Source organism: Acipenser ruthenus, chromosome 5 (genome assembly GCF_902713425.1).
Source record: "Acipenser ruthenus chromosome 5, fAciRut3.2 maternal haplotype, whole genome shotgun sequence".
NCBI lineage: Eukaryota > Metazoa > Chordata > Actinopteri > Acipenseriformes > Acipenseridae > Acipenser > Acipenser ruthenus.
Genome location: NC_081193.1, coordinates 55,041,381 through 55,056,825, shown reverse-complemented (window position 1 = coordinate 55,056,825; position 15,445 = coordinate 55,041,381). Strand labels below are relative to the sequence as shown.

The following is a 15,445-nucleotide window of genomic DNA, read 5'->3' as shown; positions in this document are numbered from 1 at the left end:
GACGCTATCAGAGAACACAATGTAGAGTAGGTAGCAGGGCCACAAACACTCAACAGCACAGAACCCTTCTTTTCCGCCTCTGTAATGTCATTTACATAAAAAAAAAACATTCAAGTCTCTCGGTATATTCCTGCCAGGAGCTTGTCTTGTCCCTATCAAATTCTTCTACACGGCATAACATTTACTAAAGGCTCTTCTGTTTTAAGGTTGCCTTATCCTAGGATGAGGTGCACTCTATTGAAATCCTTATTCATCAACCTAGATAAGGTGCACCTTAAAGCATAAGGTGCAGGCTAACACACATGCCTTAAAAAATAAGGTTGATTAGCATTAGCAATGCCTAATGCATTGTAACATATTCAAATGATGTGGAAAGATATCACTAATGAGGGGAATGGTATGCACATTGTATTTATTAAACAGTGCTAATCATAAGGTGCACCTTAAATCGCGTTCTTAGTAGCATAGATGGAAAGCAGGTGTTATGAGCTTTTAAAAAGCTATTTTTCAGCACAAGTTTTTTTTTTCTCATCATGGAGGCACTCCTTGCTAATAGAGAAAAGCAATGTTTTCAAAAGAGAGAAAGAAGAAAGGGGTCTGATCGACTTAAATCCTACAGCGCACAATTACTTATCTATAGGCTCCATATAAAAAAAATATTATAGGAGTTTTCACTTTAATGGTTCCAGACCAAAACAATATTAGTTATCGCTTTCCCAAGGTTATCACTTTCCCAAGCTCTGTTTCTTGTGCTGAAAGAACAGCTCCGCATATCAACAAAATCTAACAGACCGAACAGGCAGATACGAAATAGGAAACAACTGGAGTAATTTAAGATAATGAAGCTTTACTGTCTCTGTGCCTCTCAGTAATCATTATGCTAATAATAATAATAAAGCTGACAGTGGCAGTCCAGTATCAGATACCCTCCGATCTGGCCCGAACAGGGCAGTTAATTCAACTTAAATAACACACATATGATACGTGCTACTGAAGCTGAATTAACTGCTCTGTCTGGGCTCGTCCAGCAAATTTTTACATTTTTTTTTTAATTACAAAAGAAGGTGATTCAATAATAATTATTTTTGATAATTATGGGGGGAAATTACATTTATGGCCAAACGTTTTGCATCACTCTGTAGAATTAACTAAGTCGAATGAAACCTGCTGAATAATGTAATGTTAACATATTGAATTACATACCGATTTGTAGTTTTACATAATGAAAAACTAACAAATGGAAAAATGTGATATTTAGAAATCTAACGAGATACTGTACTACTGTTGTAGCTTCCGGTAGACTTTTGCAATACCATTTTGTAGTTTATTTCATTACATGATGTTAAATAAAATATCTAAATTATGTTCATTTTTTAAAAATGTTATTATATCTCAATCCTAAAATTCTAGGTGATGCAAATCTTTTGGTCATAGCTGTCGAGTATTTGATTGACGTTAGTTTTAATTAAGTGCCCCATCTGAATAGAAATGTGCTGCGTTGATGGGAAAACAAAATTTTATTTGATGGAAACATAGTTTGTGTCTGGCAGCCCCTCCACTTGTTCTGTGCACAGGATAGAGGCTAAGATTGCTGTATTGTAAAAACACCAAATTTCCATAGTTGTGTGAGTTGTGTTGTACACAGGTATGTTATAATGGTAAGCCAAAGCTATTTTTCAAACTTTTTTGTTAAGGTTTTGGCGATGCTGCAGTATATCACCAAGACTAACTGTAACAAATTAATTCTACTAAAAAACACCTCTACTGAACGTTTTACTATTTAAAAACAAAACCAGATTCATAGTTTGATACATTGATTCATTATTTCAGATTTATTGTTACATGCTATAAAATGAAGAAGAAAAAAAAATACAAAACTAGATAACTTTAGAAAATCCTTTTTTTATCCAGCTGTCATGTATGTGCAATGAAAATGGTTAAACAATTCATAGTTAACTTTTTACCTCAATTGGTAATTTGCAAGTAATCCCTGTCTTTGACGATACCACCCTGAGCAAACATAATACATGAACTTTAGTAACAAAATTATATTATTAAAGCATAACATTGTACATTAAACAAGGCAATACCAAAAAGTTACCTTGTAAGGTTCGGTAGGAAGGTATGTTCTATATCCCAAAGGTGTTCACTCCTCAGATCATTCTGTACAAAGACGTGGTCATGTCAGAACTGGGCTGCAGGATCATTGTAATCCTTGTAATTGGATTTATAGCTAGCACAATGATAGCACACTTCAGATACTGTAGTTGAATGGACGTTAATAAATGGGTTTAGAGCTTACCTTTCAAGGTCACCTAAACATTTATGTGTAGTGGTGACCACAACTATTTCCTAAATGTACAGTAAATGTTTTCTGTAATTTTGCAAATAATTTTATTTGAACCAAATATTCACACCAACATGGAGTTCATGGTGGAGGTCACTGTGTTCTAAATACTGACTTTTAAAGGACATGAGGTTGTTGTGTAAATATCTCCTCGAATGTAGTACCATGCTTGTCTAAATTATGAAAGAACCACACACCTTCGAAACATGGAGTGGTTTATCCTCATCCGGCTAAACGTATTATGGAGGCTCGTTGAGGAAACAGACACTAGCCGTAGGCTGTACTAAGTAATCCTTTATTATCTAATAGCTGCTGGAAGTAGCCAAGGCAAGCTTCTTTGAGCAAATAGGAAAATAATTAGCATACAGTACGAGCGGTTTAGAGACCGACGGCGGCAGCAGACCCTTGGGAGGCGACGGTGGGAGGGGAGCCCCTGGCCATGAAGGAGGCAGCAGGAGCACTTCTCACTCTGGTGATGGTGGAGGCAGAGGCCCCTCCCTTTCTGGCTGCGAAGGCGGCAGGGGCTCCTCCCCTTCTGGCGACTCCTCCCTTTCTGGCAGCGAAGGCAGCTCCTCCCCTTCTGGCGGCGAAGGCTGCAGGGGTTCCTCCCCTTCTGGCGGCAAGGGGCTCCTCCCTTTCTGGCAGCGAAGGCGGCAGAGGCTCCTCCTCTTCTGTGAGGGGGCAGTAACAATATTGCACTCCCATGCTATGGAGGAGGGTTTCCCAGCTAACCTCCTCCTGTGGCTGTAGCCCTGGTTCTACCTCCTCTTCCTGAGGTGGGGGAGTGGTAGTAGTTGGGCGACACGTGCCCGACCTTGCTAACTTCAAAACACCACTTCTCCCCCCCTCAAGCAGGTCATGCAGACATCCATCGGGCCAGAGACGTGATGGGGCTTGTGACCAGCCCCGCGCTGCTGCTACTTCTGCCGCTGCTTTCTTCCCATTTTTCTTCAACAATAATTTAGAAAAAATAAAAAATAAATAAAGTACCTGCAGTACCTACTCTGGCGCTGCAATCCCACGCAGGACACCACGTGTGACAGGGTAGCCAAGTGGGGACGTCAGGGCAGATGCAGGAAGAAAAACAAACAGGCAAGTATTGCGGTGCAAAGGCGCTGCAACGCCGTTTATTTAAACAAAAAGAAAATAAAATATTTTAACAAAAACGCTGCTCACAGAGCAAAATAAAAGTTTAAACAAAATAATCACAAACACTAAACACAAACAATAAGTCAGGCTGGGCAATCGCCTTCACTTTTCCTATAGGTTTTGTTTAAACTCACTGTTCTCACTGTTCTCTTGTACTCTCGTACTCTCGTACTTCTCTGTACTCCCACACCGAGTGCAGAGCGCTGCAGGCTTTTATGCAGGTGACCACCTTCTATACGAGGTTTTTAATTATACACTGGCAGAGGACAAGCTGCCTAATCTCGCCTCTGCCAGAAACAAAACAATAACAAAACACATGGCTTTCTCCATCATTATATACAAATAAATAAATCATAATACAAACACAAAATAATAAACTGCACAGAGGCGGAGGGGTAGAGCCTTCCAAAATAAATAAATAAATATCTTTGTTTTTAAATAACTAAACTAAACTAAACAAATACGTTTATGGCAGGGCTTTGCCTTGCCCCCTTTTCATGTGCCACAGAGATAAATAAAGTCATAAGTTTTCTGACAACACTTGTTTCTTGAAAGAACTGTGCTCACTATTCAGGAGGCAATTTAATTGTGAATGGGCATAACTGTTGTCACATGAACACATTTCAACATAAGCAAACATACGTTGTAACACAAATTAGTTAACAAACAAAACAAGCACACATTATGCCAGCGCTGCAATAGAAGCTAACCATCTCCTCAACCCTAGCATGTCTGCTAACTGTTTTTTTTTTTCTTTTAAACTACAACTATACTTATGTCAAAAAATATAGTACTACTGATATTTGGGGAATCTTTTTTTAAGATAAAAACTACATAATAAAACCTTAATCAGGACTCGAATAAAACCAAAAACGAAATACTTGACAAGTATACAACTGGACTTCATTTTCATAAGGGACAGCAGAGTGGCACTGATAATCAGGTACTAGTTGTAATTAAAATTAAAATTGTAAATGTAATTCTTCTGATTATTATAACTTGTTTTTAATTAGAGTGTAAATGGCTTCAAATAACATTTTAACAGAATCTGTGCAGAATGATCTCTGTGAACACACCCTGACTCTTGCGTTGGCCAGGATTCTGCTTGGGTAAAGCAGAGCCGCATGTGCAAAGTGTCTGCTCGCTTTGATGACATAGTACGGATTGGCGCCCCTATGGCACGCGTGGCATGCAGAATCAGCAGCAGTTTGCTGGTTGTTTTACCTCTTTTTCCCCTCTCAAGATGTGTGGCAGGATGGCTGATGTGGTGATGTGTGTGACGTCAGGTTCCAGGAAAGCAGTACACCAAAGGCAGAATGTGGGGCAAAACACTGCGTGGCTGCGCAGTTTTTTTATTAAACAAAATAAACTTTTCAAAACACAAATAAAAGGGCACAAGGGCCAAACACAAGAAAGCTAGAATACCGGAAATAAACAGAACGAATACCTTAACCAAACAAAGGTAGCAGTCATTTTCTCTCACTGCTGTCTATCTCCTCCAAACTCTCCAAACTCTCCAAACTCTGTATCTGTTCCTTCTCCTAACTCCAACCAAACAATGAGCCTGGAGCTGGGCTTATATAGCAGGTGGTTAGGAGTTAATTGCACAATTAACAATCAATAAACTCCTGACCACCTGCACCTGAACAATCATCCCTGGATGGGAATTAACCCCATCCTAGCCAAACACTGTTACAACTGCATTTGAACCAATACACAGCCGTTTTTCAAAACAGAAGAATATACAAAATACAATCAATAACAGTAAATCATAATACAAATATATAGGGGGAAACAGGCACCCCGTCACATTTGCCCCCCCCCTTGTGCACAGCACACATGGCCCTATGGCCACCTCCCCCCCTAAAGTCCCAAATATCTTTGTCAAACTCCTGAGGTGGGGATGGAGGCTGCCTTGGGCCCACAAGCAGTCCGGTGGTCCCAAGCAAAGATAGTTCAGCTGCCTCGGGCAATGACAACCTGGCAATCCCAGGCAGTGGAAACCCGGCGATCCCGGGCAAAGGCAGGCCAGCAACATCCCTGGACATTGATGCAAGGCAGACAGCAACTCCGGGAGATGGAGCGGAGCAGGCAGCTCCCCAAAGTGATGGCTCGCAGACGGCATCCCCAGATGGCAGTGGCGCGCAGGCAGCATCTCCAGGCGATGCAGAGCTCTCAGCGACCCCAGTCGATGCAGAGCTCTCAGGAGGCGACGGCGGCAGCGGACCCTCAGGAGGCAATGGCGGCAGTGGACCCTCGGGAGACGCACCTGGGAGGGGAGCCCCTGGCCATGAAGGCGGCAGCGGGAGCTCCACTTCTCCCTCGTACTTTGTAACTGGTAGCTCCCTAGGCGATGCGGAGCACCAGGCAACCCCAGGCGAAGCAGGACCCTCGGCGACCCCAGGCAAAGCAGGACCCTCAGCGACCCCAGGCAAAGCAGGACCCTCGGCGACCCCAGGCAAAGCAGGACCCTCAGCGACCCCAGGCAAAGCAGGACCCTCAGCGACCCCAGGCGAAGCAGGACCCTTGGCGACTCTAGGAGAAGCAAAAGACACAGCAACTCCAGGCGATGCGGAGCAGCAGGCAACCCCAGGCGATGCGGAGCAGCAGGCAACCCCAGGCGATGCTGAGGAGCAGGCAACCCCAGGCGATCCAGACGTGGTATCCCTGAGTGGAGCGGCCGTGGCATCCTTGAGCGGTGCGAAGCAGTCATCCCCGGGCGGTGCAACTTCATCCAGCGGGCTATCTTCCTCAGCTGAGACTTTGACGAGCCCGTTGTCTTCCTTCACAGGTGGGGACTGCCAAACATCTCCTTCTACTAGAGGTGGAGGGAGTAGTAGCTCCAGCTCTGCTCCCTCTGGTGGGGGTGGAGGGAGCGGCAGCTCCTGCGCTACTCCCTCTGGTGGGGGTGGAGGGAGCGGCAGCTCCTGCGCTACTCCCTCTGGTGGGGGTGGAGGGAGCGGCAGCTCCTGCGCTACTCCCTCTGGTGGTGATGGAGGGAGCGGCAGTTCCTGCACTGCTCCCTCCGGTGGGGGTGGAGGAAGCGGCAGATAGATACTTGGGCTCCTCCCTCATGGGCTCTGGAGTAAGCAAGGCACTGCCCGATAAAACTGGTAATGGTGGAGCCCCTCCCATGTCTGCAGCCAGGTAATCAAGCACCATGGCTGCAATGTCCTGGAAGGACTCTGGGTGGTGCTGCTTCTCCCAAGCTTCTCACCGTTTTCCTGTCTCGAGCCCACAGGACGTTAATCGCCACTGGGAGGTCCCTCTTCATGTCCCCATCGAGGTCCACCAGCCAATACCAAATCTCCCGCGAAGTAATCTGCTCTGGTAGCACCAGAGCTGGCGGCCCTTCTCCAGACGGCTCTTTCTGGGTTCTTTGGGGTGCCTTGTTTTGGCTCATTCGAGCAGCCAACACCTCTCCCTGATATTGGGAGGGGCAAATGGCCACTGTGTGCCCGAATTTGCTGCAACCAGAACACTCTTCATCCACCAGGTAGACCTGACAGACAGCAGACGGCAGTGAAGCTACGTTGGACTCTTCCTCCAGTGCAGGCTGCAATGGCTGTTGCACTGCCGGTCCCACAAAAGGGCACTTCCTCCAGCTGTGTCCAGAACCCTCACAGCGACCGCACCAGTCTGGAGACACCTCCGGGCAGTCCAACCAGCAGTGCTCCAAGTGGCCGCACCAGGTGCACCCGGGCCAGACTTCCCACGGTTCCACCCATGGCTCTTCTTGTCGGGGTGGCTGCTGCTGCTGTTGCTGCTGCTGCCACTGTTGCTGTCGCTGTTGCTTCTTGCGGCTGATCCTTCCCATATTAAAAAATAATAATACTTCTTCTCAAAGAAAAAAAACTAAAATAAGGCACCCACAATACTGCTCCTGGCTTGAGTCCTCCGAGGCGCTGTTTGATCCCACGATGACTGATGTGGTGATGTTTGATCCCAGTTTGATCCCAGGATGGCTGATGTGGTGATGTGTGTGACGTCAGGTTCCAGGAAAGCAGTACACCAAAGGCAGAATGCGGGGCAAAACACTGCGTGGCTACGCAGTTTTTTTATTAAACAAAATGAACTTTTCAAAACACAAATAAAAGGGCACAAGGGCCAAACACAAGAAAGCTAGAATACCGGAAATAAACAGAACGAATACCTTAACCAAACAAAGGTAGCAGTCGTTTTCTCTCACTGCTGTCTATATCCTCCAAACTCTCCAAACTCTCCAAACTCTCCAAACTCTCCAAACTCTGTATCTGTTCCTTCTCCTAACTCCAACCAAACAATGAGCCTGGAGCTGGGCTTATATAGCAGGTGGTTAGGAGTTAATTGCACAATTAACAATCAATAAACTCCTGACCACCTGCACCTGAACAATCATCCCTGGATGGGAATTAACCCCATCCTAGCCAAACACTATTACAACTGCATTTGAACCAATACACAGCCGTTTTTCAAAACAGAAGAATATACAAAATACAATCAATAACAGTAAATCATAATACAAATATACAGGGGGAAGCGGGCACCCCGTCACAAGATGGTATGGTAAGACCTCTGTGTTGAGCTGAGCGTGTTGATAGAAAAGAGCTTCTCGAGTCGATTCGGTTGTATTTCCCTTGCATTCGTGCTGAAAGCCAGCTTGCCGCTTTCCTGGAATCAACGACTTAAAAAAGACAGAGTCCTTTTTGACTTTCTGTCTTTCAGCGGCCTCCCCACTTGAGTGGTAGGCCGCTCTTTATATCTGTCTGTCGTATGTGAGCGACTGCCTGTGCAGTCATCCGTGAATGATTGTCTATTCTTCCTGATAGTACACGTGTCCTCCACGGGGCTAGGCCTTGCCGCATCCCCACTGTCGAGTAGACCCTGCCGGCCACACAGGCCCGTCCACCTCAGTGAGTCAGGCCTTGTAAACAAACGGTGTACTCTCTCTACCTTTGCTATCTTTCTACCGTGTTTTACTGTCTGCTTAAACTCGCCCACCACGGCTTCGGCCCTGCGTCCCCCCCGGTACACGTTACGCGCTGACCAGGTGTGTGTGTTGACCAAGCGGTTAGGGTAGGCACATTGCGTAGCGGCCTCCCCAGTGCTGCGGTACCGCGGCGCACGCATAGCCCGTGATATATTTATCTCGGAGCACAGGTGCTTAATGTAACCGGCACACTGTGCCCAGCGCCTCAGCGGTAGTGCACAATAGCGCTGCACGGTACGCAGTACACTTATTGCCCTCCGTACTCTGTGTGCGCGGTGCTCGGTACGCACAGTGCACGTGGTGCACACGTGCTAATAACTCTACCACTCTAGTGCGGTAACGCATGGTGCTGCACGGTACGCAGTGCACACAGTGCATGGTACCCGGTGCGCATGGCGCTTGGGACGCATGGTGCAAGCAGTGCACGTGGTGCACGTTGCACTCGTTGCGTAAGCACTGCTCAACCTAGCATATAGCTCACTGTCACAAAGACGGCCGGAGTGGGTGGCGTCAGACCAGATGCAGGAAATAAATAAACAGAGAGATGTGGTTTGGTATAAGCTGGGCGCGTGATCGAGCTCAGCATTTAATAAACAGAAAATAAAAGGTTTTAAACACAAAAACACGGGACACGGCACTACACGCCAAAATAAACAGGTAGACAAAACGGACAGACACTAACAAACAGGGACGAACAAACACGGTGAGTGAAAACACTTATCTTTACGCTTTTGCTTTCTTTTACTTTCTCCTTCTCTCTCTCCCGTTCTCCACTCACCGAACACCCAACCCTGAGTGAAAGAAACGTGCATCTATATATACTGTTGTGCTGGGATTCAATTACTAATTAATTATTCACTTGAATCCCAGCACGTGAATTAATTCTGTGCAACCCCGTGCTCACATATTACATTTAACCAGCACGTGAAGTGATTTGTGCTCTCCTCGTGCCTAAATACAAATCTACACTTTTTAAATACACGTGAAACACAGACCCGTTTATATCCCGTGTACCAATGACTATACACCAACATTAACACACGCACGCAACACACAACACACAAATGCACACAGGGGCGGGGCGCATTGCCACACTCACATATAGTGTAAAACAGGATACTTGGTGCGCACGGGGCTCAGCATACACGGTGCACGTGGTGTACATAGTGCACGGTGCACACGTAAATTGGTACTACATTAGTGTTCATACGGTACTGCACGGTATGCGGCGCACGGTGCGCAGTGTTAATACCCTTTCTGTAACCCTAGTGAGTGTACACACTACGTTAGCACTTACCAGTGTTCAACGCAGTGCCTCAGTGTTAATGCACAAAGTCAGGCCCATGTCGGGGTTCCATCCCTGTACGGCCTGCAACGCCAACATCCTGCAGGAGGACAAGCATACATAAGAACATAAGAAAGTTTACATACCCTCTGCGTGCGGTGCTTGGGCGTCCCACATGCCCCATGGCCCTCGAGAGGGACGTGGCATGTAGTGCCTGTGAGGCTTTTCAGCCCCGACTGAAAGAGGCTTGTTTAGACAGAGCCATGAGGGTGAGCTCAGTGTCCTCCACGGCAGGACTGTCAGCGGCTCTGGGTGCCCCAGACGACCTGTCCCAGGACTCCCTGCTGGACATTCCCAATGCGCAGGCCCCCCGCAGTCACTCATCATCTCTGCAAGCGAGACGGGTGAAGCGTTCTAAGCAGACGAGGGACATTATGGACCTCAAGGCCCAGATGGCCCAGGTCCTGGAGCTCTTGGCTAAACAGGCACCAGCGGCCCAGGCCCCTGTCCAGGCCCCGCTGCAGCCCCAATTGCCGTAACCCCTCTCCCCCAAGGGAGTGCAGGGGGGGTGGGAAGGGTCGCTGGTGCAGCAGGATACGCTATCCATAGCAGCCTCGGGGGACGGAGCTTCTTTCTCCTCTGAAATGCAAGTGGGTGAGACCCTTGCTGAGGTCAGAGCCTGGCTCTGAGAATGCCTCAGAAGCCAGTACCACCCCGTTGTCCAGCAGCTCGGTCTCGGCACTCATGGGACGTGCTTCAGCTTTCCTGCAGGTCCCCTGGATGCCAGCGGCAGAACCACGCTGGTCCGTTTTCGGGACACAGGCGCTGGCTTCTTGTCCTCAAAGGTTCCCGGCTTTCCCAGACTTCATGGAGGAAGTAAGCTCCTCCTGGGATCGCTCGGCTTCGGGTCCTAGTGTACTAAAACAGGCCACACGCTCGCCTCCTTGGAAGACGCGGATAAGCTCAGCCTGGCGGGGTTCCCCCCGGTAGACTCCACCATTGCGGCCCTGGTTAAGGCCCCGTCAGTGGGTGGTCTTGCTAGAGACCCGGCGTGCCCAAACCCTCAATGCAGAGTGACGGAGACGCATTTAAAGCGAGCTTACGCAGCAGAAGCGCAGGCAACTCGCTTAACTAATACAGCGAGTGTGCTGACCGCATATTTGGATGATGTAGTGCGCGAGGCCCCGCTCCCCGAGCCTGTGGTCACGGAGCTGCATCTCCTGTCCAGAACGCTGCTGCAGATCTCCAGTCTCCAAGGGCAAGCCCTTGGCCAGAGCCTAGCTAGCTTAATCGTGGCTCATAGACAGCTGTGGCTGACACAAACCAGAGTCCCTGATGCGGATAAGGCCATGCTGCTTGACGCGCCCATATCCCCAGGACATACTTATGGGCCAGCTGTGGAGGAGCAAAAATCCCACCGGGAACGCGAGGCATCTCATCAGGTGGCCACGTTGCTGCCTCCCCGTGCCTCTGCATGGGGTAGGTCAAGCTGCTGGCGAGCTCCCCAGACTCGAACTGTCACCAGAACAGTTCCAGTCCCCACGGCTCCGCTCGGTGACCTAAGGCATCATCTAAAGGGCACATCAGCAAGTAACCGAGCCCAACCGGCAGGCAGAGGGAACGCAGGTCATGGTCAGTCCACAAACCAGCGTCACTGGAGACGTTTTCAGGGCCAGCGCCCTAAACATTCACCCCAAACTGCCCAGCCCCAGCCTCAGCCGCTCAAGCATGGCCCCTGAAGGCCCTCAGACCCCCTTTTCGGCACAACAGCTGCAGTACTGGCATGGTTGCACCGCAGATTCCTGGGTGCTCGCCACCGTGCAAAACGGCTATGTGCTTCAGTTTCGCTTGGGACCTCCTCGCTTTCGAGGTGTCAAAGTAAATGGAAACAAAAAGTCAACACAAAACACGAAAGTCAACCTAATATTAGTCTATGTCCAATGTCAATGAGTCAGTTGCCAATTTTGCAGCTAATCAAGACAAATGTCTTGAGTGTTTCCATGAATTATCTGAAAGATATTCGAGATTCAATAAATGATTTAACCTCTGCTGTTAGACAATTAAAAAGCATCATTCCTGTTCAGATTACTTCAAATGAGCCGGTTAAAATGCAATGAAGAATGTAGTACAGAAACATTACAATGTAACAATGTGTTATGACAAAATGAATGTGCAGTGCAAGACCATGGGCACAGCGATAACAAACAAAAACGTAGATCTGAAAGAAAGATTTCCCCCAAAATGGCAAGCATAAATAAAACTAAGATTGTTTCTATATACGGTGTACCACTGATTTTTGTACTTGAGGTTTTTGAGGTTTACCACTGTAAATATGAACGGTAATTCTACAGTTTACCATGTTTGTACTCTCTGCTTCCCTACACTTTCATTGATTTAATTAGTTTAATTTCAGTTGTTAATGCTGAACTGCGTTTAGTATGGTTGGTCACATCAGGTTGCATTAAAGCACACAGTTTGTGTTCTGATTGCTTACCTAAATGGAATTTTAATTTAAACTCTGCATCTTACAGATGTTCAAAAACATTTCTGGCTCTGAAAAATCTTGGTCGCCGTATTCTCTCTGTCAGTATTGCCAATTCTGGGTTGAAATAATAGCATAGCATTAGCGTAAGCGTTAATTAGTTCAATTTGAGCTACAATAACACCATTCATTGTTTTCACTTATTTCGTAGGCAACACAGGAGGTGTGGCTGGGTGCTGTGTAAGTTTACAGAACTTTAAAGCGCATTAAAATATAAAATAACCCAAAACAAAATGTATTGTCATTGTTATTTAATATAAACTATTATTAAATATATATATATTTTTTATTTTATTATTTTAATGCGCTTAAAGTAATTATATACCCGGCAAACGTTAAGCAGGAGGTTTCACATACGAACAGCCAGTTGAATCTACGCCAGTGAAAGGCATGCGTAAAATAACAGGCTCAAACCGCAGTTGTAAGGAGAAAATGATAGTACATCAAGGTTAAAGGCGAACCTTCAACATTATAATGATATTCATACATTTGCATACAAAAGTAGTTTGAAAGGAAGTCGTAGCTAAACTACCGTACAGTGACGAAACTATGTTACGGGAGTCAAAATGGCTTTACTACATCGCAGGTATGTCTACAAATTCACAAAAACCTACGAAAAGTCAAAATACGAATGAAAAATCAATGATACATAGAGCCCACTATGTGTACTTCCTTCCATTGACCTCCTAATTCGTAAAAATGTATCAAAGCTGCCTGAAATTAATTTACAGGTCTGTTGATCATCAATAATGCACCGACTGTGCACTTTTATTGGCCAGCTACAATTCCTAGCTCATCCCTTTCTAACTCTGTGAAAAGACAGCTGTGTAAGAAGCAGTTTTGAACTGTGTCCCTGGCATTGATTTTATTAAAAAAATGAGGTGCAAAAGAAAACTTAATTAGTATTATAATGTGCACATAATGGCTTTTAAATGCAGATCTTTCTTACCTGGTAAAGAACCCTTGGCACCTGATTTTGTGTCATCCTCCACCCACCCTTAAAATGAGATTTCACTAATGTAGTAAAATGAGAGTTCACTAATGTAGTTTCATCTCGTTTCCATTGTACGTAGCTACGACCTGTTTAAAAAGCATTTCATGAAATAAACAAAAAAAGTAAGAATTTGCTTGTTCTTCAAATTAGTTAATTATTAAAAAAAAATAATAATTATGACAGTACAGGGTAATTGCTCAAAACATATAAATTCTGAGCCTAATATAGAAAGAAACACCAGAGAACATTGCTATGGCAGCTACTTGTAGGTAAAGCTTCTGGTTTTCTGTATTTTCCTCTGAATTTCTGCTTTCCTTTAAGAATTCAGCTGATACCCGTTTAATACATTACTAAATCTTAATTACAACTGATAAAGGTGTTAATAGTGAAACTACAGAGCGGGCCTGGTGTTTGAAGTCACTGCTAAATCAGGACCAAATGTGAAATAATAGTAAGAGAGAACGACCTATTTAATTTCTTAATTTGCCACATCTTAAAATAACTAGTATACAACAAAAAATAATCTTCAAGAAAATGTGTTTTGGTGAAAACATACACAAACGAACAAAATTCCAAAATAGATAATTTTGTAGGGGCTTTATTTCTTTAGTTATTCAAAAGAGTGGTATACTCTTGTGAGCAAGTAACACATATGCAGAATTATTCATTTGTATTACCAAGTGGTAGTTAAAAATCTGGTGAATTAGTGAAGGCACAGGGTACCAATATTTATGCCTCCATCTCCATTGACTTTCATAGAGATTAAGTCATAAATATTGGTACCCTGTGCCCTAACTCAGTTAATTCACCAGATTTTTAACTACCACTTGGTAAGACGATTGAGTGTTCAACACACTCACAAGAGATATCAGTGACGTGTAAATATAGTTTAACAATATTTTTTAACACTTAATACATCGGTAAATAACATTGTTGGAAACAGAGGGTATATAAACATTTGACTACAACTGTATGTACCGATGTTAAAGATACAAATCAACATCCTTAAAAAACAATGAATCTTGATTAATCATCGTCAATGACATAAATAACAAACCTGGCTTTGTGCAAAAAAAAAAAAGAACTACACCTGTTCTTTCTTTTCTCATTTAAAAGTCTGTTTGGTTCTTGGCTTTTCATTTTTCCTTAAAAGAGTCATATTGACAAAAGCAGTATTATATACCTGTATGTAAACAACTTGCCATCACATCACTCTTGTCTACTCAGAGATAATCATTATACTTAATACTTAATAAAATCATGAATAAATTAGCTTATTTCCTGTATGATTGGTTTACAATCAAATGCTTTTTGCCTGATATTTAATGAGCAGCGTTTACTTTTTTTTTAAATTAATAACTACAAGAGTTTGTTATTCTGCTTAAGTACTGTTAAAAAATAAGAATTTGGCCAAAACATTTTATTTACATCTAAACAAATAAATCTTAGATAATCTTATTGGCTAAGTATTGTTTTCCAGTTAATTTATATTTAACTATTGGATTATGTATTTTGTAACAAGTTAAACTTACGTGGTTTGTTCTCTAGGTTGCCATAGTATTTACCAGCTTTGGTAATCACAGCTACAGCCATTGGACATTGGTTCATATCCCGTGAGTGACCCATGTGGCGGTAAAATATATCCCTCTCTCCTTCTGGGACTTCAAGACTTGAGTAAATTGTAGAGGCTCTATGGTGCATTTTTGTTGCTGTTATTTTATTACTTATTTTTGCAGCCTTGCAGATCTCATTTACAGCATGCCATCCACTTACATGGTCCTCTGATTTTCGTGTGTATGGAAAGAGGAACTGGTTTAATGGGTTTACACCAGCCTCTTATCGTATGTCAGCATTACTTAGTTTTCTCAGAGCTTCAAGGCAGTCATTTGGAATAAGTACAGGAACCAAGTGTTTCGACCCTTTTCCTGCCTGGAATGCTATTTTGTACTTCCCCAGTAGAGCCTTTTCAACTGGATTTGAAATATTTTCAGCAGCATTTTCATCAATCCACACTCCAGATTCGGCATCTTTCCATTCTGTAAGCAACATTCTACTGGGCTCACCTCCTCTGCGAGCATTGAAGAGAGTAATTCTGGAAACCACAAAATCACAAAGTTCCTTATACTCGCTTTCTCCCCACATTAAGTACTCTTCATTTA

The 15,445-nt window shown here is 44.6% G+C and overlaps 1 protein-coding gene across 2 annotated transcripts in view; it reads right to left on the bottom strand.

Moving 5' to 3' along the window:
- Nucleotides 1-15,042, bottom strand: part of LOC117403401 (angiopoietin-related protein 7-like) — a 99,405-nt gene extending 84,363 nt beyond the window's left edge. Inside the window, exons 1-2 of one of the 2 annotated variants that reach the window (XM_034921440.2) lie at nucleotides 14,819-15,042; nucleotides 9,763-9,850 (exon numbers count right to left, since the gene is read on the bottom strand). The gene's annotated coding sequence lies outside the window, so the exon portion shown is untranslated. Of the gene's footprint in view, nucleotides 1-2,101; nucleotides 2,199-9,762; nucleotides 9,851-14,818 lie in introns of those variants that run through there. The other variant, XM_059024328.1, reaches the window with a different exon arrangement.
- Between the last annotated feature and the right edge of the window lie 403 nt (nucleotides 15,043-15,445).